Below are 26,516 nucleotides of genomic sequence, written 5' to 3'. Positions count from 1 at the left end.
GTCTTTCCGAACCATTATTTCCCAATGTGCATTCTTGCACATTCACAAAAGAAACCCACTAGAAAGTGATTTTCACAAAATTTCCAACAATAAAGGTGTTTTTTTCAGCGGATTGGTGCCAGTACAAACGTGTACCATTTACAAATATTTTATCTTGACCTCTATTACTTGCATTATGTACAGTCTTGGCACATCTGCCAGCACACTAAAATCTCATTAAGCAGCAAGTTTTACTGAAACCCAGCTGGTTTCATACCAACTAAAATTAGTTTCCAAGATTGTAAGGGTTAAGCTAGGTGGTGAAAATTTGAATCCAAGTTTCAGGCATATGCAAATAAGGCATAGCAATCATGTTTTGAACACGCAACACACATAAGCACTCAAAAGATTCGAGGTGCACTGGTCTGTGAAAACCTAGCCCCGTTTCCAGCAAAAAAAAGGAAGCGGCATCATTTCTGCACTTTTGATGTAGATACTGCAGTTAGCATGATGTAACATTGCTCCAGGCTAGTTTATCACTGCTCATCCATGTTGGAGTCTGACCAGTCACATTGCATTGGGTATCAAATGCAAGTTTAACCCTCTGCATTTAGTGCCCTCTCCCCACTAAAGTAAATGCCCCTTGGGGCATGTCTCCTTCCTACAAGATCAAAAGGCTCAGCCCCAAGTAAATTAAAACATGTTGGAAATACAATATTGTTAACAGCACACAAATCCAAGGCAGTTCAGTTCCGAATCTACTGGCTACAAAAAAAGCTTCTCCTAAATGGATATGGTGCTTGAAACAAATATTTTACAATGGAATAGGAAACTGTAACTTGTACTGTACTTCTAATTGCCATTCCAACTTAATATATATATCATGGAGGGGGAAAAAGGATTACCTTTATTTAAAATCTTACAATTCAGGAATGTACACTTCCTTCAAGAGCTAGTGTGGCAATACATTTAATCATTCATGTTCTAAAATTGTTAAATCATATATTCCTAAGTGCCACACTGTCCCAGTTAGTAATAGACTCAGGAGATTTCAAACAACAAATTGGAACGCAGAGAAAACAATGCAGTCACCAACTGATATTAGACAAATACATACATTTTATATTCTTAATCACAGGAAGGAACAGTTCACATCACTGGTGCTTAGAACTATGGTGCAAACCATTTAATGAGCACTTTACTAAAAGTCTAGACCACCTTTACTTAGATTATTTTGATAGTACTTTGTTAGAATGTTACTTAAGGAAACTGTGTTGTGCATGTCAAGGCTTTTCAAAACCTGCAATCTGCATTATCTCAGTGGGTAAACTTTCAGCAATGCTAGTGTGTTAATCTAAATGCAAAGCATGCATTTCCTACCTACTAATGCCTCTAATTATATGTTGTCTTACTAGCACAGTGTCCTGGAATAAATCATCTGACATAAATCCATAGCATGACAACTTGCCTTTATATTTGCATTTGATGTCAACCTTGGCTCACTGGTAGACTTTGCCGAGTCAAAAGGTCATGGGTTCAAGCCCCACACCAGAGATTTAATCGAAGCTGGTTGTAGCTGTAGTACTGAGGGTGTGCTGCATTGTTGGAGGTTCCATCTTTTCAGCGAGACATTAAACAGCAGCCCATCTGCCCTCTCGGATGGACATAAAAGATCTCCCTTCACTATTTGAAGAGCAGGGGAGGTGGACATAAAAGAGCCAATGGCAGTATTCGAAGAGGAGCAGGGGAGTTTTCCATGTCCTGGCCAACATTTATCTCCCAACCAACACCTAAAACAGATGCTGTTTGTGTCCTTACTGTGCATAAATTGGCTGTTGCATTTCCTACATTACAACAGTGACTACACTTCAAAAGTACTTCATTGGTCCAGAGATTGTAAAAGGCGCTATATAAAATGCAAGTTTCTTCTTTATAGGGCTTTTAATGTAAAAAATGTCCCAAAGCACTTCACAGAAGCATAAAACAAAAATTGACACTGCCCCAAAGGTGGTGATATTAGGTGGTGACTAAAAGCTTGATTAAAGAGGTAGGTTTTAAGGAGGGTCTTAAAAGGAAGAGAGGGGGGCAGAAAAGTTTAGGGAGGGAATTCCACAGTATAAGGTCTAGACAGCTGAAGGCACGGCCACTAATGCTGGGGCAGAGAGGGGGATGAACTAGAGATGATAGTTGGAAGAACACAGAGATGTTGGGTAGTTATAGGATCGGAGGTAGTTACAGAATTAGGGAGGTGTGAGCTCATGGAGGGACATAAACACGAGGATAAGAATTTTAAAGTCGAGGCACTGGGAGCGAATGTAGGTCAGCAAAGAGAGGTGATAGGTGAGCTGCACTTAGTGTGGGATCGGAAACGGACTGAGGTTTGGGAGGGTGAAGGATGAGAAGCCAGCCAGGAAGTGAAAGCCATGGATGGGGAAGTAGTATTATAAAGGCCACACCCTCAACTGGTCTGACTCTCTCCAGATTGGAAGCACCACAGAGGTAACACATGCATTCATGATTTCATTCAATGCTCCCTGAACAAACATCCAGTAAAAGACAGCGTCAGTCAATTTATTGCCAGCCATTTCAGTATATAAAAGAGAGGGTGAAGTACTGGCATATTAATGTACAATGATCCCATAGAACACAATGTTGGCCTTTAATTAATTGTGTGAAGCACTTTAATGTGAGATGGTGCTATATAAATCCAAATCATCTTCAACACTACTGCATGGAGGTCTTGCTTCTGTTGGTGCAGTAAAGAGCATTCTAATTTTACCGTTGCACTTACAAATCATAGAAACATGAATGTGGCACCGAAGCTAGAGTGCTAAAAGAGGTACAATATATTTAACATTACTGTATAATGTTAGTATTCCAAGACCCTTTATTTACTTACCTGAAGCAATTTTAAAACATCTGGACCAATTAAGATGGTAGAGGCTTCCAATATGCACAGTATTAACATGCATATGAAAAGTAATGCTGGAACGTGTGTACTTCTAATAGCAAGCTCAAGAATTTGACAACTGCTTTCATAAAATAAACTGTGACCGTGCTGCACTGTCCCTCCTCAGCCTTCTCGACCTCAACTCAGTTCCAAAGTATTTGCTCATCAGTTCAACTGTCTTACAGAACTTTGGCTACCATGAGAGTAATTTACTATAGCACAAAACGACCATTTATAATTCAATGGGGTAGCATTTTGGAGTATGGAGTGTTTTGGTTTAAAACGGATACCATTTTAAATAATGTAATTAATCAACACAGGCACTTAACATAGCAGCAACCCTCTTTCAATGCTACATATAAACATGCACACTACTAATCTCTCAGTGCCAATATACAAGCAACTGAACCACAATGCCACTCACAAACAGCAAGGATCTATATCCATATTCTACAAGTTACATTTTAAATGATTTTTTGGGGAAATATTTATGACTGGATGCCTTAAAGAAGCGTAGGCAGAGCGTCAGGGGCTATAGGACAGTGTTAATAACACCCTTCAGTTACCAAAATATTATACACTGGAAGAAAAAGGTAAAAAAAATTACCTCCAGTCCATAAACAAAGTAAAAAGTAAATGACTAACTTTTACATTCTAATCGTCCTTGCATTCACCCATTTCCTGAATCAAACTTAATCCTGGTTATGGAGAATTGCTGATAAGAACTACTTTGCCAATTTACAAATTCCCAGCCCTTAAAGTTCTCAAGACAGACCAGGTATTTTTGAATTGCTGAAATCTTTGTACAATTCTAGGATTAAGAATAGTCTAAAGCTAGAAAGGGAGAACATTTTTAAGACTCAATGACATCAGTTTTGAAATGGACAAGCTAAGTGGGAGAAAAATCATTTAAGTGTATTTTGTGAATTTTAGTGTGTTAAGAAGTCAATTATTTGAAGTAAGTTTAATTTTTTAAGGGTTTTTTAAACTCTTGGGCAGTTTAAACAGGAAGTAGAATCCGGGTATAAAAGGGGAGGGGCTAGTGCGGTGCACGGAGTGCTTTGTGCATTGAGTGCTGTTGGAGTTTTGCTAAGTGGGAGAGTTCGGATAAGCGGGAGGTGAGGGTGTGTTTTTTGCTCTGTTTTATTCCCCACTCCCAGGCTTAGACAGCGCTGCGGAGGCGGAGCAGCGAGACGAGTCAACCAAACAGGCTCCACAGACAGTATTCAAGGAGGAGGTTGGTGATCAGCTGGTTGGTTGGTTTTCTTCCTTCTCTTCTCTTTCATACCTTTAAGTTGGTAAGTCCTATTGAATAGTGGTGTGATATTATCATATATATCCGGGCAGGGTCTTCATAACTAATAAGAAATTAAATTAATTATATAGAATGGAGCAGGTGATGTGTTACTGTTGCGAGATGTGGGAGCCGTTGAACCCCATTGAGGCTAACGGTGATTACATCTGCGACAAGTGTTTGCTGCTAGAGGAACTCAAGTTCCATGTTATGGAGCTTGAGACCGAGCTTCGGACACTGCGACACATCAGGGAGGGGGAGAAGTTCCTGGACTCTATGTTTCAGGAGATGGTCACACCTATGAAGTTAATTACTGCAGATGTAGTCCGTGGTCAGGGACAGGACGGTGTGACTACGAGTGAGGAAGGTACAGGGATCCAGGATGTAGTGTTGAAGGAGACGCAGCCCTTGTTCTTGTCCAGCAGGATCGAGGTTCTTACTCCCTGTGAGGGCGGGAGCGGGGACTGCAGGGAGGATGAGCAACCTGGCCACAGCACCGTGGTACAGGGGGCCATTCAAGTGGAGGGAGTAAAAAGAAATGTTGTAGTGGTAGGGGATAGTATCATTAGGGGGATAGATAGGGTTCTCTGCAGTCAAGAGCGGGAGTCCCGAAGGCTGTGTTGCCTGCCTGGTGCCAGGGTTAAGGACATCTCTTCTGGGCTGGAAAGAAACTTGCAGTGGGAGGGGGAGGATCCAGTTGTCGTGGTCCATGTTGGTACAAACGACGTAGATAGGACAAGGAAGACGGTTCTGTTAAAGGAGTATGAGCAGCTAGGGGTCAAATTAAAAAACAGAACCTCAAGGGTAATAATCTCTGGGTTATTACCTGAGCCACGAGCGAATTTGGCTAGGATAAATAGAATTAAAGAGTTAAATGCGTGGCTCAAAGACTGGTGTGGGAGAAATGGGTTTTGCTTCTTGGGACACTGGCACCAGTACTGGGACAGGAGGGAGCGGTTCTGTTGGGACGGACTCCACTTGGCCAGTGCTGGGACTAGAGTCCTGGCGAATCATATAACTAGGGCTGTAGAGAGGGCTTTAAACTAATTAGTGGGGGGGGAGGTTTCTAGAGAGCAAATAATAGAAATGACAACAGAGAAGGTCATAGACTTAGGTAGCAGTGGGGGAATTAAAAAACAGAATGTGTCAGGAAGGGACAGAAGGTATGGAGTAAAAAGTAAAGTACTAAAAAGGGAAAAAACAGGAACTAAGTGTTACAAAACATATTTGAAAGTTCTTTATCTGAATGCACGTAGCATTCGTAACAAAATGAATGAGTTAACGGCACAAATAATGACATATGGGTATGATCTTGTGGCCATTACAGAAACATGGCTGCAGGGTGACCATGACTGGGAATTAAACATACCAGGTTATTTAACAATCAGGAAGGACAGGCAGGAAGGGAGAGGAGGTGGGGTGGCTATGTTAATAAAGGAAGGAATCACTATAATAGAGAAATGATATTGGGTCAAAGGAGCAGGATAGTGAAACAGTTTGGGTGGAGGTAAGGAATAATAAGGGGAAAAAAACACTAGTGGGTGTAGTCTATAGGCCTCCGAACAGTTGCAACTCTGTTGGACGGAGTATTAATCAGGAAATAGTTGAGGCTTGTAATAAGGGAACAGCTATAATTATGGGGGATTTTAATTATCATATTAACTGGACAAATCAAATTGGGCAGAGCAGCCTTGAGGATGAGTTCATTGAGTGTATTAGGGATGGGTTTCTTGAGCAGTATGTAACTGAACCGACCAGGGGGCAAGCAACCTTAGATTTGGTCCTGTGTAATGAGACAGGATTAATTAAAAATGTCCTAGTAAAGGATCCCCTTGGAATGAGTGACCATAACATGGTTGAGTTCCATATTCAATTAGAGGGTGAGAAGGTTGGATCTCAAACAAGCGTGCTCAGCTTGAATAAAGGAGACTATGAAGGTATGAGAGCGGAATTAATTAGAGTGGACTGGGAAAATAGATTAAAGGGTAAGACGGTACATGACCAGTGGTGTACATTTAAGGAGTTATTTTACAACTTCCAAGAAAAATATATTCCACTGAGGAAAAAAGGGTGTAAAAGAAAAGATAGCCATCCGTGGCTAAGTAAAGTAATTAAGGATAGTATCCGACTAAAAGCAAGGGCATATAAGGTAGCCAAATCTAGTGGGAGGATGGAAGATTGGGAAGTCTTTAAAAGACAGCAAAAAATAACAAAAAGATTGATTAAGAAAGGGAAGATAGATTATGAAAGTAAATTAGCAAAAAATATAAAAACAGACAGTAAAAGTTTCTATAGTTATATAAAAAGAAAAAAGGGTGGCTAAAGTAAATGTTGGTCCCTTAGAGGATGAGACCGGGAAATTAATGGTGGGAAACATGGAGATGGCAAAAACACTGAACAATTATTTTGTATCAGTCTTTACAGTAGAGGACACTAGGAATATCCCAACACTGGACAAACAGGGGGCTCTAGGGGGGGAGGAACTAAATACAATTAAAATCACTAAGGAAGTGGTACTTGGTAAAATAATGGGACTCAAGGCGGATAAATCCCCTGGACCTGATGGCTTGCATCCCAGGGTCTTGAGGGAAGTAGCGGTAGGGATTGTGGATGCATTGGTAATAATTTTCCAAAACTCACTGGACTCAGCAAAGGTCCCGGCAGATTGGAAAACTGCTAATGTAACACCATTATTTAAAAAGGGTAGTAGGCAGAAGGCTGGAAACTATAGACCTGTTAGCCTAACATCTGTGGTTGGTAAAATGTTAGAGTCCATTATTAAGGAGACAGTAACGGGACATTTGGATAAACATAATTTAATAGGGCAAACTCAGCATGGTTTCATGAAGGGGAAGTCATGTTTAACAAATTTGCTAGAGTTCTTTGAGGAAGTAACATACAGGGTGGATAAAGGGGAACCAGTGGACGTAGTGTATTTAGACTTCCAAAAGGCATTTGACAAGGTGCCACACAAAAGATTATTGCTCAAGATAAAAAATCACGGGATTGGGGGTAATATTCTGGCATGGGTGGAGGATTAGCTCTCTAACAGAAAGCAGAGAGTTGGGATAAATGGTTCGTTCTCAGATTGGCAACCAGTAACTAGTGGTGTTCCGCAGGGGTCAGTGCTGGGTCCCCAACTCTTTACAATCTACATTAACGATTTGGAGGAGGGGACCGAGTGTAACATATCAAAGTTTGCAGATGATACTAAGATGGGACGGAAAGTAGTGAGTGAGGAGGACATAAAAAACCTGCAAAGGGACATAGACAGGCTAAGTAAGTGGGCAGAGATTTGGCAGATGGAATACAATACTGGAAAGTGTGAGGTTATGCACTTTGGCAGGAAAAATCATAGAGCAAGTTATTATCTTAATGGCAAGAAACTGGAAAGTACTGAAGTACAAAGGGATCTGGGGGTCCTGGTGCACGAAACTCAAAAAGTTAGTATGCAGGTGCAGCAAGTGATCAAGAAGGCCAATGGAATGTTGGCTTTTATTGCTAGGGGGTTGGAATATAAAAACAGGGAGGTATTGCTGCAGTTGTACAAGGTATTGGTGAGGCCGCACCTGGAATACTGCATACAGTTTTGGTGTCCATACTTAAGAAAAGACATACTTGCTCTCGAGTCAGTACAAAGAAGGTTCACTCGGTTAATCCCGGGGATGAGCGGATGGACATATGAGGAGAGGCTGAGTAGATTGGGACTCTACTCATTGGAGTTCAGAAGAATGAGAGGCGATCTTATTGAAACATATAAGATTGTGAAGGGGCTTGATCGGGTGGATGCGGTGAGGATGTTCCCAATGATGGGTGAAACTAGAACTAAGGGGCATAATCTTAGAATAAGGGGCTGCTCTTTCAAAACTGAGATGAGGAGAAACTTCTTCACTCAGAGGGTGGTAGGTTTGTGGAATTTGCTGCCCCAGAAAGCTGTGGAAGCTACATCATTAAATAAATTTAAAACAGAAATAGATAGTTTCCTAGAAGTAAAGGGAATAAAGGGTTACGGGGAGCGGGCAGGAAATTGGACATGAGTCTGGGTTCGGAATGGTCATGGCCCTGTGGGTAGTGGAGCGGGCCCAGGGGCCGTGTAGCCTTGTTCTGCTCCTACTGTGTTCTAATTCTGTTAGATTTCAGGAGATGGTTTTATTCCTGTTCCTGGCTGGGGTGGAGATCGCCTTTACAGAAGGTAAGTACTGTAGAAAATATAGGGACAGAGTGATCTCCTGGAAGAATTTCGATCGCCTAGATGGGTCGGAGAGGAATTTCCCAGATTTTTTTCTCCCAAATTGGCCATTGGGTCTTTATCTGGTTTTTCGCCTCTCCCGGGAGATCACATGGGTTCGGGTGGATGCAGAGTGATAGAAGATTTGAGGTTAGGATCAGATCAGCCATGATCTTATTGAATGGTGGAGCAGGCTCGAGGGGCCGATTGGCCTACTCCTGCTCCTATTTCTTATGTCCTTATGTTCTTATGAATGTACAAGTGGATGTATGGCGGGGGAGTCCAGAACCAGGGGTCACAGTCTAAGGATAAGGGGGAAGCCATTTAGGACTGAGATGAGGAGGAATTTCTTCCCGCAGAGAGTGGTGAACCTGTGGAATTCTCTACCACAGAAGGCAGTTGAGGCCAATTCATTAAATATATTCAAGAAGGAGTTAGATATATTTCTTAAGGCTAAAGGGATCAAGGGATATGGGGAGAAAGCAGGGACAGGGTACTGAAATTGGATGATCAGCCATGATCTCATTAAATGGGGGAAACAGGCTTGAGGGGCCGAATGGCCTACTCCTGCTACTATCTTTGTTTTTATATTATACAGAGCTTAAATTGAAGCAAAGATGAAAATTATTGCATAACTTAAGTATTGATTCTCAACAGTGTGTGCAGCACAAAATAGGTCAACAGATGCAACAGCTCATAGGGCAGTTGTATCTATACATTAAAATGAATTTAGAATAGTAGCTACAGCAATCTGTATGGATTTAAAATTCCAGCTAAAGTTTGGATTACAGAATAAATTAATTTCAAAGTGATTCTAACTAGTTTTTGGCCTCATGTGACATTCGCTGTAATCCTGCCATTGATTATGTAATTGTATTCAGAGTGCTTAAACAGAACAATCATCTGCTGTAAACAGATCCAGGCATTTATACAATCAGGAGACTAATCCACAATTCTCAATGTATGTCCGCATGTTTACATAACCAGAGCCCGAGTGGAAAGATCGCTTTGATCAATTTTATTTTACCACATTTTCTTGAAGAAACACAAGCTAATTTTCAAGTTCAGTTTGAAACTTTCTGTAATGTTTCCAATGTAATACGCCCTCAATAAAAAGGCTGCTTAGTATTAGCTTTCAAACCGTCTTGGTTAGCAGCATGCTCATTATGCCTTGCAATGGATCCTGAATTTTGGGGGGGGGGGGGGGGTTATGATCTAAATTCTGAAAACTGGTATATAAATCAGAACATCATAAATTCAAGATTATAACCAACAAGATATGGGCCTACATCTGAAATTACCAATTCAAATTACAGTAATCAGAAGTTAAATAGGTTATTCCTTCAATTGGGGCCTTACTGTAGTTGTAAACACTAAACACAATTCAGATCTCAATACCTATGGGTAAAAGGCACCACCCAGAGCATCAACTTGGTGATTGGCTACTTGGTATCAACACTCCTAGACTTGGAGGAGGGGGAGAGGGGGGGGGGAGGAAGAAAGAATTGTCCGATTGCTATTCAGTAACCCCTGCTGGAATGTGCAGGTGTGTAAATGTCAATTAAGGGCAGGCTGGCTTCAGCTGTGATAATAAAAACTGCTAAAACTCACCATCTATTCCCACACATGAACAGACACTTGGTAAATGTACCTCACCAAAGCAGTAGTCAGCATTTCAGGAGAGGGGTAAAATGGTGAGAAAAACAATGCTAAACCACTGGCAGCATGTATACATGTTCGGGTATACTGTACTGGAAGTTCCTGATTTCAATACCATCCGGGCAGATGCCAAGCAGAGGCCAGTCACTTATCCAGACAGAATGAAGTTAAGCAAAGTCACCCTGAGCCTCTCTTGCACATCACCTACTTGCTGAATTAAGAGTGGCATAGCAGTAGCTTAGAAGCCTATGTACCCATTCCCTCATTGGTAATGGTCGACGGCACTTTTTGGAGGGGTGGGCGGAGGAGAAGAATCTCAATCCCCTTCAATGCCTGTTGTCCCGTGTAACCAGAAAGTACTGCCTGTTAATCAGAATCTACCTCAAATTCCAATGTAAAATGATTCCTGTTTTATACTTTGACCTGATTTGTGGATGTGACTTCAAGATTTACTGCATCTGCCACTAAGCATTTTCAAGCGACCTCGAAACAACACTTGCTGGGCGTCATGCTCACTTAAGCACATACCATGTTGAGACAAGCTCCCAAATTTCTAATCCTAGCATGCCTCATGTTAACAGTGACAAAGTATTAATTGCTGTCTGTGCATCAAGAATGAGCTATTCTGTTCAGCCATCTCTTTATTAACTTTGTTCCTCTTTAGCTTCATAACAATATCCGTTGCACAATATTAATAAAACCTGCATGTGTCAGTCAGGCAAATTTGAAGCAGCCCAGGCTCCCAGTAAAAAGCAGAAAGATAAATAAGGAAACTACTTCAATTGTGTTAACTCTTTCTGGAAGTGACTTGTATCTGGTAATGACAGCTGCTTTTGGCTGCAACTGAAGTAAATTTACTCAAACAAATAACTTGCATTTTAAGCAGAAAAAAGAATGCACCACTGCTTGAAGTAGGGGCTAATCGTTAAAGTGTAGGGAAGACTTGGAACAGGGCAGAACAGAATGATAGCAAAAATACTACAAATGGCAAGATGGTGTCAAAGCTATTTACAAGCTAACAAATTGTTTGTCTTTTTCAGCTGACCAAAAAGTAGATAACACTTGATTAGCAAAGGTACTTCCCACCTTAATGCAACAAGTGCTACAATCAGCATTAAAAATGTTTGATTAAAATCCTATTTGTAAGAATACAAGACTAATTAAAAATAATTGAAATAACTACATTTTGTTACAAAAACACACCTTAATGAAACAGGTTTACAATTTAGACAATTATGGGTGTGCCAAATGTTTTTTGAAGCACTGCATTCAACAGCAATGCGAAATGACGGCAGTGAAAGCCATGTGACCTATAAACAAACCTTCCATCTCAACATATCACAGCTACATCAGTTTACAGGAAAAATGGACAAGGTTTTGTCTATACAGATTGTGATCAAACAAGACAGTGTGCATGAAAAGTTTTTTTTAACACTGCTCTCCTTCTTAGAGCCATAGAGGAGCCATATCCACAGAAAGCTACCTGCAACCAGAACAGAAAGAAGCAGGACTGCCAATGGCCATGTTCTGTGCAGAATCAGCATAGCTCCTGGAACTCTTAAAACAGTTCAACATAGATGTAATCAATTAAAAAGATGCCATTTTAGTCCTACTTTTCCAATGTTACCATTTATACTGTATTAATAAGAGTCAATCCTCCAAGGTGCAGGTCAACTTGGCTGCATTTTCCCCACTATAAACAAGGTATTGGCTCTGTTCTAGGTATGGTATAATAGAGGCAACTGATGAGATATAAAAATGCACTGACCACTTCCCAACATCTCTTCCATGCTTTGTGAAACTTATCTGACCAACTGAAGTTTTGAAAGGAAAGGGAGCATTTTTTTTTTTTTTTTTTTTTTAAATTCATTGGGATGTGGATGTCGCTGGGAAGGCCAGCATTTATTGCCCATCCCTAATTGCCTTCGAGAAGGTGGTGGTGAGCCGCCTTCTTGAACTGCTGCAGCCCGTGTGGTGAAGGTACTCCCACAGTGCTGTTAGGGAGGGAGTTCCAGGAGTTTGACCCAGCGACGATGAAGGAACAGCGATATATTTCCAAGTCAGGATGGTGTGTGACTTGGAGGGGAATTTGCAGGTGGTGGTACTCCCTTGTGCCTGCTGCCCTTGTCCTTCTAGGGGTAGAGTCGCGGGATTGGGAGGTGTTGAAGAAGCATTGGCGAGTTGCTGCAGTGTAACTTCGAGGTTGTACACACTGCAGACACGGTGCGCCGGTGGGAGAGTGAATGTTTAAGGTGAAGGATGGGGTGCAAATCAAGTGGGCTGGTTTGTCCTGGATGATGTCGAGTTGCTCGAGTGTTGTTCGAGCTGCACTCCTCTAAGCAAGTGGAGGCTATTCCATCACACTCCTGACTTCTGCCTTGTAGATGGTGGAATGGCTTTGGGGAGTCACTCGCCACAAAATACCTAGCCTCTGACCTGCTCTTGTAGCCACAGTATTTATGTGGCTGGTCCAGTTAAGTTCCTGGTCAATTGTGACCCCCAGATGTTGATGGTGGGGGGGATTCAGCGATGGTAATCCCATTGAATGAAATGGCTGGACTCTCTCTTGTTGGAGATAGTCATTGCCTGGCACTTGTGTGGTATGAACGGTACTTGCCACTGATCAGCCCCAGCCTGAATGGGCACGGACTACTTCATTAGCCGAGGAGTTGCGAATGGAACTGAACACTGCAATCATCAGCGAACATCCCCACTTCTGACCTTATGATGCATCCCCCTTTGGATGAACTACACACTGAACCTTCAGAACTTTGCAATCGGTGTGCTTAGAGTACACAAAGTAAAAACTGCAGCAGGGAAGTGCCTCCACAGGAACACGAGTCAGGACCGGGAACACAGCTATGAACACAACATATAAAAGCAAGTTACTGAAAAGCTTTTCACACCAAAGTTTGTTACAGTACTACTTTTCACATTACCATCACATCTATAAAAGATTCTAGAGGACTGTAACCCTTTGAAGTAAAAGGTTTTTCATCTCGTGATATATAAAACAAGCTTTTCGCATTTCCCCATTTTAAGCATCAAACTGGATGTAGAGTTTACTTAAAAAGTATCAATTTCTATCGAGATCATCATTTAGTTTGGGATACAGCATCACCTGACAGTTTAATCCAGAATGCATTTGTCCAACATTAAATCTAGTGACCATTAGTAATTGCCTGATGGCACAGCACATCGCTATTGTGATGAGCTGGCCATGGAGTTACAGCATATGGGTTCACACTATAGTTCCTAATGTTGGAAGTTCAGGCAGACGCTGTATGAAAATTAGACACTTGTACATGGGAAGAGAATAAAAAAGTCAATCCAGTCTCATTTATCATAATTATGATGGTTTTTAATTACCAATCAAAAATGGGAGAAAAAAAAATATAGTACATTCAGCAAAAATTTGAAACATTGTTAAAATTCAAGGAAACAAGCAAAGGAAAACAAGAAAAACTAAACTAAAAATGCATTTTTTTTGTTGAATACGTGATGGGGAAGGAAAACGTGAGTAAAAGCATGCGAGGCGAGAGAGTGCACATCTAAGGTGAGAGAGCATGATGGTAAAAGGGGAGAAAAAAAGTGAAAACAAGGAAATAAAGGGAAAGAGGAAAGGGGACAGAGGGAAGGAGACAAAGATGCAGAGACAGCCAGCGAGAGAGCAGGATACTGTATATCAAGAGTATGAGAGAGAAAATACAAAGTATTGGAAAGAATATCTCTAGAAATGTACATTTTTAATTTGTACTCTTAAATATTGTTCAAATCTAGGAATGGAAAAAGAATTTGGGAAGAAATCCCAATACACCTGGAAAAAAAAAGGTAATTTATGATGGAAATCAAAAACATTTAAAATTATGCTCATGTATCTCTTAATACAGTTACAACAGTGGTGAATCCTACCCTATTCTTCCGAGGAATGGTGCACAAGCACATGGTTGATTTGTTCATCCTTAAATTTACTTTTAATATTTTCTAATAAAGGATTAGCAAGAGAACGGGAAAAAAATTAAGACTTTTTTTCCCCAAAAAGCCAAGATAGTTTCTGCTTCAGCATTAGAACTTGAAGCAACAGGTATAATTCACATACCTGAAATCTCAACTAAATGTGCACTCGGAATGTGGAACAGTGAGTTTTCTCATCATTGTGTTACTGGCACGGCACATTTGACCAAATGGCTTCTTTCATTGGTAAAATTTCCAAGATTCCACGACCAGAAATGCAATTTCGCTGATCCACAGACAATCAATACTCCCGTGCAGAAATGCTTCAAGGAATTTGCAGAAATGCAGGAAAATCATTTCAACAGTAAGGACCTAAACCACTTCTACAATATATTAAAAATCTTACATCTTCACACATTTCCGGTCATCCTTCGCCATTATAAAGTCCTATGCCCACATGGATAATTAAAACTGCATATATAAACCTGTCACGTTGTAATTACTCCATCGCACTAGGAGATGCACTGCAGTGCCACCACTGCCAGGAGGGTGTAATTACAGTGTGACAAGTTTACTTAGGCACTTTCAATTATAGATACGAGTACAGCAATTTATAAACAACATTAGGGACAAAATGTATTAACTACCATAAAGCAGAGCTTGAAGTGCACCATAACTACAACAAACCTGCCACCAGTCCAAATGGTGCACTTCTGCGATCTTTAAAATGACTAATTTATACTAGGCACTAGTTTTCAGTTGGTTAGTTGTTTTTCTAAATGCTCAAGTCAGAATGATGTTGCACATTAGGCTCCCAATGTCATGCAAAAGTAATACAGGAAACTGTGTGATATCCGGCACCGACGGGACCGAGCTGGTGCCGATCTATCAAAACTGCCGGACATACAAAGTTAATGTTGAAGCATACGGAGGTTTTCATCTCTGTATCTGACAACACACACTTGCTTAGCAACAGCTTCTAAAGAGTCGGCTGCAGCTGCAAGCGTCTCTAGCTGAAGCTGTTGCTATAGCTACAGACCTTGCAGTGCCTGACTGAGAAAAAAAAAGAACGAGAACTAAAAAAAACTTATAGAAAACGGCTCCTGATTTTTACCGTTAGATCGAGTATTCCGGACATACAACCTCCGGATAAACCAAAGTTTCCTGTATACAGATTTAGTCCCCCAACTCTGCGGAGCTTAGTCTCAACTCCCTCTAAACCACTCAAACGTCCCAGTAGCCACCTCACAGCAGCACTGGCACAGGCGTGGAAGCAGGTCATCCTCAGTCAATGCATGGACCACAAAAACAGAGGGAACTCATCTCAAAATATTAGGAAGCATCACTAGATATGGTCTGTCAAATCATCTAAACGAGAAGTGACATGACAAATAGATACAATGACCCAGATTTTGCGTGAAGAATAATGGGGAGGCCAACAGCACTCACTGTTATTAAGGAGCAAATCTGACAGCAACTTCTAGTATCTGCACATGAGCAGTTAAACACGGAATCCGCAAGTTGCTGTCCATTTGCCCTGCTCCTCCACAAGCTGCGCTCCATCGGTACCTCGCCAATAGGCTTGGCTTTGAAGTTCATGTAAGGACAGGAAGTTGATGTACTTACCCACTAAACATACCAGAATAAGTTAGGGTTGGTGTATTCAGATGTAAGTGAATTTTTAACAGCGTGATAAATCTTAATTACTGCCAAACAACCTCTCTGGCACTGAAAATTCAATTTTATAAGTGTGGAATCCCATTCATTCAGAATTTAATTATTGTTGGAGATTTTTTTTTTAAATTACAAATTAAAATTTAAAAATTCTTACTTCTTCTGTCTCTCATCTCCCTCTCTTACTCCCACCTTTCTTTCCCTCACTTTATTTATCTTTCTGTACATGATTTTACAATTAAATATTCTAATTTATACTTCCTGGTTTAGACTCTGCGCGTCATGAACAGTGCCCAAACTGAACAATCGATAGCAGCTGGGGCACTGCAATGTAAGTTTGATCCAAATAATTAGGGTATGTCACAGATCTGTAAGATCACAGATTCTCTCTTCCCTCTTGCATGCCCTCCACACCTCTGTGATGGCCTGGCCCAAGACTAAATATTCTAGAGGACCACAGGTGAAATAAAAAGTAGTACCATGAAACTATTGCAATTACACAAGCATTTTGGCTACAACACTGCTTCCAACCAATGATCTGAACTAAACAGCAGTAGTTCTGAAAACAATGACTGGCTCATAAGTTATATATTCCAGCATTTATCAAATATATTAATTAAATCTATATCCATACATTAATAAACCAGATTTTTGCTTTAATATATTCCAATAGGAACCTGAATAGTGCATATTCCTTCTCCAAGAGAAAACAAAGCCATATCCCACCGCACTCTTGCTGTCAAATACATCTTGTATGACTCCCAAATGATATCTATCATGAGTATGTTATTAAAATATTCAGATACAGGAGTAATGACATGATGCCTCCTGCTTCACTTGTTGCACAGATCGCTCAATGTTCCAGCCCTGCAGCTGTCTAAATCTGTAGTCAGTAGTAAATAATTATGCAAATAGACTGTTCCCAGAAACTTGAGTGCTTTTAGCACATGTCCATTCTGGTGAGATCTAGACCAGTTCTTAGCCATTTAGAAGTGACTTACACCAATACATGATCAGCCCAACTATACAGCAACATAGCTCGAGATGGCGTTCCTCAGTATGAAAAATACCACACAAATGCCAGCACTTCCGTCTGATTATGATCCACTTATTCATTCTTCCCCTCCAGTTAAAGTCGACTAATTTTGCTTTGAATTTTTTAATGTTGAAGAGGCTATAGTGGCCACTAGTTGTCAATTTTCCCAACATGGACAGGAGACAAGAAAGTCCACTGTTTGCAATTTATCTTTCATTGGCCTGTTTAGATATTTAGTGAAGCCAAACCTCGAGAATATCTGGTCTGCCTACATACTTCTCATCTCTGCTCTTCATCCCAGGGACTTACAAATTAAGAGACAGAGGCACAAATCTACTCACATTTCCAGCACCAATTGCCCATCTCAAATAGAAGCAGAGAGGGAGAAGCTAGAAAAATGCCTGCTCGTGTAATCGGGGAAGAGTGTGGAGAGAAGAGTGTGAGGGTAGGGGGCGCGGGGAAGGAACTGAGGAGAAGATCTGATCTGGAGACTGGGGTAAAGGCAGACTGCATCGAACCGGTGTCAGGATGGACGCTAACACTGGGTAAAGTATCCCATTCCTTAGCATCCATCATTGTGATCAGCACAAATTTATTCAGTATGACTAGTCAGTCAACTGATGTTCAACAATGGATTGGAGTCCATGTGATGTAAAATTTGATGCACCACTAATGCTTCAACGTGAGGTTGTGGATTGATAGCAAGGCACTAGCTCTATCTAATGGCTAATTTAAGAGACAACAGACAAAATGGAATTGCAGCGACTTCTGTCGGAAGTTTTCACGCAGTACATCGAAGTAATTTTATGTGATGTAGAATTCGAGAAATTGCAGACTTCACACCTGGTGCTAGTAGGTGGTATTTACTGAAATTAGCAATCCCAGTGCACCACTACTCACAGAGCAAGTAAACAACATCTCTGCGATGAAAGGAAGCAAAATTGCCAACACTGCAAGTTTCTTCCCAGGCTCCTCATACCACCCAAGTCCTACTCCCAGGCCTTCGCCAATGCTGCTCTTAGCTAGCTGTTAGAAGGTGTGACAGCACAGGCTGGAGACAACTTCCCTTCCAGTTTTCCTCCTCACTAGATCAACTTATTGTCTTCCTGTAAAAGTGCAGCCAAGGTGGGATGAAGCAGATAAGAGGCCAAACCTCTGCCCTCCGCATCAAACAGCAGCAGTCCAAAATGCTGCACACATTTTTATTTGATAAGATTCCACATGATTTATAAATCACACGAAATGTCTCAGTTGCAAACAGGAAAAATATTGGGCAAATAGACCAGTCACTTCAGATTGTCCCAGCCCTGGTTCAAGACTGCTGCTGCTCATCTAACGGGCCAGCATCAAGTCTTGATATATTCGAAGATCAATACATACCAGCACTATCATTTTACAAAGTCAGCAACTTTCGTTTACAAAGCAACTGCATTTCACTGCGCACCTGGATTTTCCAGAAATCTACAAAATTACCCTCCCCAACTATTAGCTTGAAGTCACGTCTCTCTGTGGATGGTTACATACATAAACACACACAAATACAGATCAAGTTTAAATTGGTATGAAATGTTCTACTAGCAGACAAAAGAACAGCAGCTGGTGAAACAACACGGAACAGCCAGCAATTTTTTTTTTTTTCTTTTTTTAAATATGCAAAGAAAGACCAAATGGTAGCCTGGTGCAGGAACTGGCTTTAATCCAGAAAACACAAGAAATACACAGCACTGGTAAAGACAAACGACAGGTTAATATTGTGGATGTGAACTCAGTTAGAGCTGGAAAATTAGTGGAACTGAACAGAACAAAACAAAGAGGATAAGAAGGGCTCACGTCTTTCAATCTCAAGCTCTGAACAACAGTCAACACCAGAAGCGGAAACCTTTCTTGATCATGTTGATAAAAATGGGGAAGGGGGAAGGAGAATAAAATATAAAACAGAATAAATGGAGCAGACAATGAGCTGAATTATCAGAGTAAGAAGAAGTTGCAAAGCTTGGCTGAAAAGATGAATTTTAAGAATATTTTTACAGCGAGTATTGAAGTAAAGCGGCGTAGGGGTTAAGGAAGGGTTTTCCAGAGATTCGGTTTGAAAGCCCTGCCAGCAGTGGTAGGACTAGGAAGTCGGGGGTGGTGGGGGGGTGTAAGAAGGGAACGATGATGCACAGAAGGCCGGAGATGGGTGGCAAAGGATTGTGAGAGGAGGATGCAGAGATAAGGCACGGCAAGGTCATAGAGATGAAAACTAGAAAGAAAGACTTGCATTTATATAGCGCATTTCACAACACCTCAAAGCACTTTACAGCCAATGAAGTACTTTTTGAAGTGTAATCACTGTTGTAATGTAGGAAACGCAGTAGCCAATTTGCACACAGAAAGCTCCCACAAACAGCAATGTGATAACGACCAGATAATGTTGCAGTGAAGCTGATTGAGGGATAAATATTGGCCAGGACACCAGAGATAACTTCCCTGCTCTTCTTCAAAATAGTGCCATGGGATCTTCTGTCCACCTGAGAGCACAAACGGGGCCTCAGTTTAACGTCTCATCCGAAAGATGGCACTTCCGACAGTGCAGCGCTCCCTCAGCACTGCACTGGAGTGTCAGCCTCGATTTTTTGGTACTCAAGTGGTACTTGAACCCACAACCTTCGGATTCAGAGGCGAGAGCACTACCCACTGGGCCACTGGCTGAGGGTTTAAAAAAAAGAGGGCTTTAATGCCTTGGGGGGGGGGGGGGGGGGACAAACGGCCAATTCTGCGAAGATAGAGTAATAGGTGAACAGGTCTTAACTGCTGAACAGGATGCGGGAAGCAGCATGAGCACCAGACAACAAACAACTTGCATTTAGATTACCTTTAAAGTAGTAAACACGGCAAGGTGCATCAGAGACGTGAAGAAAATAGATGCCAAGCCAAAGTTGGTCAAGGATGTGGGTTTTAAGGAGGGTCTTCTAGACACAGCCAGGTAGTAAGAGCTTATTTTATTGTGAACAGCTATGTACCACGAGGACTCAATAGCTAATCACAATTCAACTGTTTTTAAACAGTTTAAAGTGCCTGATTTTTTTTTATAAACAAGGCCACCAGTTTAGCAATGTTTTATACTGCATTTTAAAAATGATATACTGAAATTGGGATGTTGACAAATATTGAAATTTGGACATCTGTGACATACATTGAGTTACAGAATTTGGTTGGGCTTCTGACAGAAGTTGGCCTGACTGCAGAATGCCAGGTAATCTGGATATGCTAGCGGTTCAGGTAGGCGGCTCACCACCACCTTCTAGAGGGCAATAAATGCTGGCCTTGCCAGCAAAGCCCACAACCCGTGAATGAATAAAAAAATATGCACATGCATTGAATGGAGCCGATATTGTAATGCATCACTGATCTTGGTGTGCCTTTTTAAACTGTATGCTGCATACCTGAATCGAAAGTGTAATGTGACCATACTTGTCTAGGCATTATGTAAATTCACAAACTCAAATCGACTTTCTATATTCCCCCTCCCTCCTCCTTTTAAGATGTGGACTGCGCGTATCCACAGTTGCTGCATGTCCTTTGGCACCCAAGACAGAGTGAGCATTTGCAGGATATCAAAGCCGGCCCAATCCCGTGCTCACTCGAGGACCACACGTGCACTTCCTAGCACAGATCATTTGGATGCGATCAGGAATTGGAATCTTAGCCAATTTCCCTGCCGCACGCCCCCCCCTCCCCCCCCCCCCGGGTTATTGAGGTCAGTTGTAGAATCTCTACTGCCACTGTGCTGAGATCAGCCAAGTTAGTAGAGACCAGGAAATTGACCTGGGACCCTCTGGTCTGTATGGCTTAGTTACATGTTGGCTTTATCCAGTGAACTACTGAGGGACCTGTACTTACTTTTTTTTTTAAAGTAAGGACTAGGTGGCGTAGGGAATTTTAGTGCACCTTTCACCTTTTAGCTTAATGAAGGTTGGAATCCAAGCAGTATCTGCATCTGCTCTCCAAGGATCCTAAATCATGAGTCTCAACCTAGTTTCTAGTGAGCATGAATCCATAGCAGAGAGACTGCTGCAATTTGGTACTATGGCAGCAATGTCGCTGAAGCAGCCACAATGTTGTATAAACAAGACTCTTTTGTGAAGGCTTTAGACAAACTGCCTCTAGGCCACCTGTTTAGTTTAAATGACGGTAGTAATTTTGTCAGTCATCTACTGGTCCTGCAGCTTTAATTCCGAGTCCTCATGGCAGCAGCATAGAGAGCAAAAACAAGCATTACACTCGTGAATATTTATAACGTATCAGAAAACGACAGTTTTTCTACATTTTGAAATGTATGAACGTGAAGGCAATCTTTGCACATACCAGTGTGGTGCAACAGGGCATTAATGTACCACAGGCAGACTGATGGTTTCACACAGCAAGCTTATCTCAAATTGGGGTATGGTGCTAAGAAGAAGTGGACTATGCACATCCCAAGTTAGCTCAAAAGCAGCATTGGCAGAGGCCTGAGAACAAGTCAAATAGTTTGGTCTAGGGAATTCAGAGGTGAATAGTAAGCAAGATTTTTTTTAAAGTTGTTTCTTCATCAATAATACTGTATTACTTTAGCTAAATTCAATATCCTAGTAAGGCAAATGCAATGCAACCTACTTGCAAGTTTGTTTATGCTCAGTTATATTCAGGATGTGGCTCTAAGTATTCAAAAGATATATCTTTGCGAAACCACTCCATTTATACTGCAAAACAATTTCACCTGCACTCTGCCAATTTTCTTTAAGTAATTATGCAAAACATATTGACGATTAGCATACAAATGAAGTACGTAGATTTTACAACATTTAATGTCACAATTTTGTCAAACTGCTTGATCCTACAAGAAATATTAACAGATTTGAGTTTCGCACTTGAACACCATCACATATAGAAGCATGGGGTGGTGGAATACAGATCTGATCGAATGTCATCAAGTTCTTGCTCTCAACCACTTTGGTTTGGCACGGCTTTGAGCAAAGGTTAGATGATTTGTCTCAGGATAGGATAAATGCAGTTACTCCAGAGTTCCTCCCCAGCACCTCCCACAGGAGATACTGGCAGAGATCAAGATTAAGTTACCATCCACCTGGTCAGTTGCAAGGAGTAACATGCCGCACACGCTCGAAAGGTTTTAAAAAAAAAAGTATGAATTACTGGTTGAGGGAAAACAAGGCATCAATGCAGAACTACACTCCTGTTCTTAATAGCATTCAAAGAACAGTCAGAACCACTTCCTCACCTCCGCCTTTGATGCCCTTGTCCACTAAAAACTCTCCCATCCTGGTCATTTCCCCTTAGTATAGCCTCCATCTTCTCTTCAAGTCCAAGGGACTCAGACTTGAGTGTATCTGATGCACAACTTGCTCGCCATCCAACATCAGATCTGGCTGGACCACATCGAGCACTATCAGGATTCTCGTCTATCAAAACTACCAATTACTCCAGGATTCTCCTGGAGAGCAAAGATAAACCCCAGCTTCTTTTATCCATTGCCAACCATTTCCTTAAATCCCTCTCAACCCTTACTTCCAACAAGTGCGAGAAGCTCATGGACTCCATATGTCACTAAGATTGAGACCATCAGCTATACTGCCTCTGCCCCTTATCCACCAAGCCAGACCTCCCCCCAACCCTACCACTGATCTCATATCCTTCCTTAGTTTCTCCATCTCCCCTCCTGCGAGCTCATCTTGTCCACGAGACCCACCTCCATTGACCTCACTCCACTAAACTGCTGACAACCCAACTTCCCTTCCTGGCCGCCATGCTAGCTGACATTCGAAATGGTTCCCACTCTAGAAACTGTCTCCCTCTTTTTCAAAACAATCCCCCCTCAAAAAACCTATCCTTCCCTCCTCTGTTCTTGCAAATTACCCTCCACCCCCATCTCCAACCTCCTTTTCCTCTCCAAAGTTCTTGAACATGTTGCCGCTCAATTCAGTGCCCATCCTTCTTGCAACACCATGCTTGAATCGCACCAATCTGGTTGCCGCCCCTGGCTCAGCACTGAAACAATACTAATCAAAGTCACGCAGTGCATTTTTCCTCCTTGCCCTCAACCTCTCTGCAACCTTTGACATGGTAGACAATGCCAGTCTCCTCCAATGCCCCGCATCAATTGTCCAGCTCAATGCACTGGCCTCACTTGGTTCTACTCTCACCTATAAAACTGCAGTCAGAGCATCTCCAGCAATGCCTCCATTTCATGCCTCTGCATCCTTATCTTAGAGTCCCCCGAGGATCTACCCTTGCCTCCCCTCCTCAGCTACATGTTTTCCCCTTGGCAACATCATTGGAAGACATGGGGCTAGCTTCCGCATGAATGCTGGCGACATCGAGCTCTACCACTCCACCACTTCTCACGACCACTGCCTCTGTTGTTGGACCGTTTGCCCAACATTCAGTCTTGGATGAGCCACAATTATCTGCAGTTAAATAGCGTGAAAACCAAAGCCATTGTCTAAGGCCCCCCCCCCCCCACCACAAACTCTGCACCCATGATTTATTCCATACCCCTGCTTGGTCACTGTCTCTCAGGTTGAGCTAGACTGTTCATAACAGTCTCTCCATCACAAAGATCACCTATTTCCATACTATAACAGTGCCTGCTTCAGCCCACCTGCTGTTGAAATTCTCATCCATCCTTTTGTCACCTCCAGATTCGACTATTTCAATGCCCGCCTGACCATACTCCTATCCTCCATAAACATATCCAGAATTCTGCTGTCTGTATTCTATCCCGTATCGAGTCCCATCACTCCTGTCTTTGCTGATCTACATTAGCTCCCTATCCTCCAATTTAAAATTTTCATCCCAGTGTTTAAATCCCTTCATAGCCTTACCTCACCTTACTCCAGCTCTACACTCCCACGCCTCCACCTAAGAACTCTGGCCTCGTGCATCGTCCCCTCGCTTCGCTTCACCACTGGCAGCCATATTTTCAGCCATCTAGGCCCATTCTCTGATTTCCCTCCACCTCCTTACTTCCCTCTCCTTTAAGACCGTCCCTAAAACCCACCTTTTTGATCAAGCATTTGGTCACCCCTACTAATGTCTCCTTCTTTACCTCAGGGTCCATCTTTGTCCGATTATGCCTCTGAAGTACCTTGCAATGTTTTTCTATTAGAAAAGCACTAAACATTTAGAATAACTTGTAAAAGATAAATGTAAACATTTAAATTCAGAACTTGCATTGAGAATCACCTTCCAATCTTGATTAATGTTGCAGTCCTTCCAAAATCACTGTTCAAAAAAACTAAATAAAACAACGTAATGATTTAGAATACATTGCAAAAAATAAGGATCCTGCTCAGACTCTTTTCCCACTTGCCAGTTTTCTCCTCAACTGTATTAATGTCCAGCTCTTTCTGGACTATCAACGCATCTGGTAATATATATTACACACATTTTTACTTTCAAAATTACCTTAGAAAAGTTGATTTCATGCTTTACCTGGTTCTGGTGTTTCGTACAAATAAAATTACAGTTACTCAAAATGGTTTGCCTGGGGTTTTCATCCAGTAATTTTCTACTAAAAAGGGACAGGACTTACAAATGGCAATTCCTGGCATGCTCTGAGAATGGCTAATCTTTGTGTCAATCATATCAAATCCTAGAAATTGTAGGCAGAGGTTCAAGCTGGGAACCTGCCAACTTGGGTGTGTTTCTTTAGCCAACAGTTGAGTTGTATTGTCCCGAATGCAATACTAATATTTGAATCAATTACCGCTGGTAGCAATTTTTTGCTGGTCTTTATCATTTTTCTTGCCTCTTCTCAAAAATTATTAAATTGTTCTGTGCCTTAGTCTTATCTGAACAACTGCCACGTGGCTAACATTTCTGTGCAATACTCCAGCACATTTTTCCAGTCAGTTAGAAATCACATGGGAAAGTAAGTTAAGAGATTACCTGCATTTTGCAAACTGTAAACAAGAACTTTAGGTTTTTATGAATTTTATTTAATAATTTGCAAAAAGTCAGTTACAGGAAACTCGATTTACCAGCACCTAAATAACCGGAAAGCTCTGTTAACCGGCATAATTCAGGAGTAGGTTCAGGTAAGTTTTACTTCATATTAGTGGCCGTTCCTGGATCTGTGGCTGTGTAACCGGGGTTCCTGCACATGTTGCTAAGCAACAGGAAAGCCTGGATTTGTTGCTGTGTACAGAGCTCTCGTACCTTTTAACTATACCTCTCTGTAATCCGGACTTTTTGATAAACCGACACCACGCCGGTCAATAAAGAGTTCCCGTACTCGCAAAGCACAGATAAACCTACACTCCAGATATGTTAGAATATTCCCCACCCCCCCCCACCAATTTTTGGAAAAGTGTAGCACTTCTGGGTGTGTTTTCTTCGGAAAAAAGATCAGAAAAAGGGAAATGGGGAGGAAAAATCAACCAATCAACACACGCTTACAGTTTTCTCACGTTCTATTTAAATGGGTCTGGTTTTTAAATACAACACTGTACTTCTCTAGGAAAAGAAACATGACTTTTTCAAGGTTTTAATGTTACAAGAATGAGGTGGCTGTACAATAATGCAGTGTAATGGAAAGTACAAGACCACTCAAAACTGTGACCTCAAAACATTCTTGCTCAAACCATACACTGTATACAGGATGAAGTGTTGCAAAAACACACTTTCCTGCATGAGTCAGAAGTACGAGCTTCATTTCCAGTCAGAAGCATATTGGTCATATGCTCAAAAAAAACACCCTGCAAATTGAACACATCTGTAATTGCTCGCCTTGGGTTACAAGTAGGCCACTCGTATGCATTTTAGTACCTAGTTATAGGTTAGAAAGTCTGAATGCAAGTGCTGTACATAGAGAATCATAAAAACCAACAGCAAAAAAAATCCCAACATGAGCAAGAACCACAAAATGTCTGTGTTTCATTACAGTGTAACCTAGAAAATACTGAGAACCATTAACTTTTAACCCCATACATTGTTAAAATTTGAACAATTGCGTCAACAAGATTACAAATTAAGTGTGTATTTAGGAGACCTGCAGTTACCTATAGTCTTACCACATTTATTCAGAAACAGCCCAAAGTACATCAAAAGACAATTACTTTTAAAAGGGAAAAAGACTGCTTATGTAAGCAACAAAGCTACCATTTTGCACATTCCAAATTCCACAAAAAGCAGGAAGAATAACCAGTTAATCGGGGCTTTTTTTTTTTTTTTTTAATTAAATGGCATTGACTGAGGGAGGAACACTAATCTAAATGCAAACAGTACTCCTGTTTTTTCTTTGAAAAGTGACATGGGATCTTTTATGCCAACCAAAACCACAACAAGCAGACATGGCCTTGGTTTACCATTTCATCTGAACGGCATTACCTCCGACAATGCAGCACTCCCTCAGTACTGTACTGCAGGACTTGAACATAAACCTTCCGACTCAAAGGCAGGAATATTACCACCTGGGCCAAGCTGACACTCAGCCAACTAGAAAACACCGGCACAATTTGCCTATGTAACAATAATCACTAAATATCATAAGTGATTTATTGTGCTAGATACTTGAGACATTGACAGGATCGGAAGCATCATAAATGTAAGTATTTTTACTTTTCACTCTGTAGGCAGACGTCTAGCTAAATGTAAATATTCAGAAATGAGGCCACTCCTGCACCTCAATATTGCAATGGTTCAGTATTGTACAAGCTCCCATTGGTGCCAATAGACCCTGTGCATGCTGTGAGGCACACGTGGC

At 41.4% G+C, this 26,516-nt stretch overlaps 1 protein-coding gene across 3 annotated transcripts in view; it reads right to left on the bottom strand.

Moving 5' to 3' along the window:
• LOC147105315 (homeodomain-interacting protein kinase 1-like) overlaps positions 1 to 26,516 on the bottom strand; it is a 113,086-nt gene that overhangs the window by 61,525 nt on the left and 25,045 nt on the right. The window contains exon 1 of one of the 3 annotated variants that reach the window (XM_086011567.1): positions 23,996 to 24,020. The exons of the other annotated variants lie outside the window; for them this stretch is intronic. The gene's annotated coding sequence lies outside the window, so the exon portion shown is untranslated. Of the gene's footprint in view, positions 1 to 23,995; positions 24,021 to 26,516 lie in introns of those variants that run through there. 3 annotated transcript variants of the gene reach the window in all.

This window comes from Somniosus microcephalus, chromosome 18, assembly GCF_052327205.1.
Source record: "Somniosus microcephalus isolate GS21.2 chromosome 18, FLI_Smic_1.0, whole genome shotgun sequence".
Classification (NCBI taxonomy): domain Eukaryota; kingdom Metazoa; phylum Chordata; class Chondrichthyes; order Squaliformes; family Somniosidae; genus Somniosus; species Somniosus microcephalus.
Note: the sequence above shows the minus strand (reverse complement) of the source record. Positions and strands in the feature narration are given on the sequence as shown.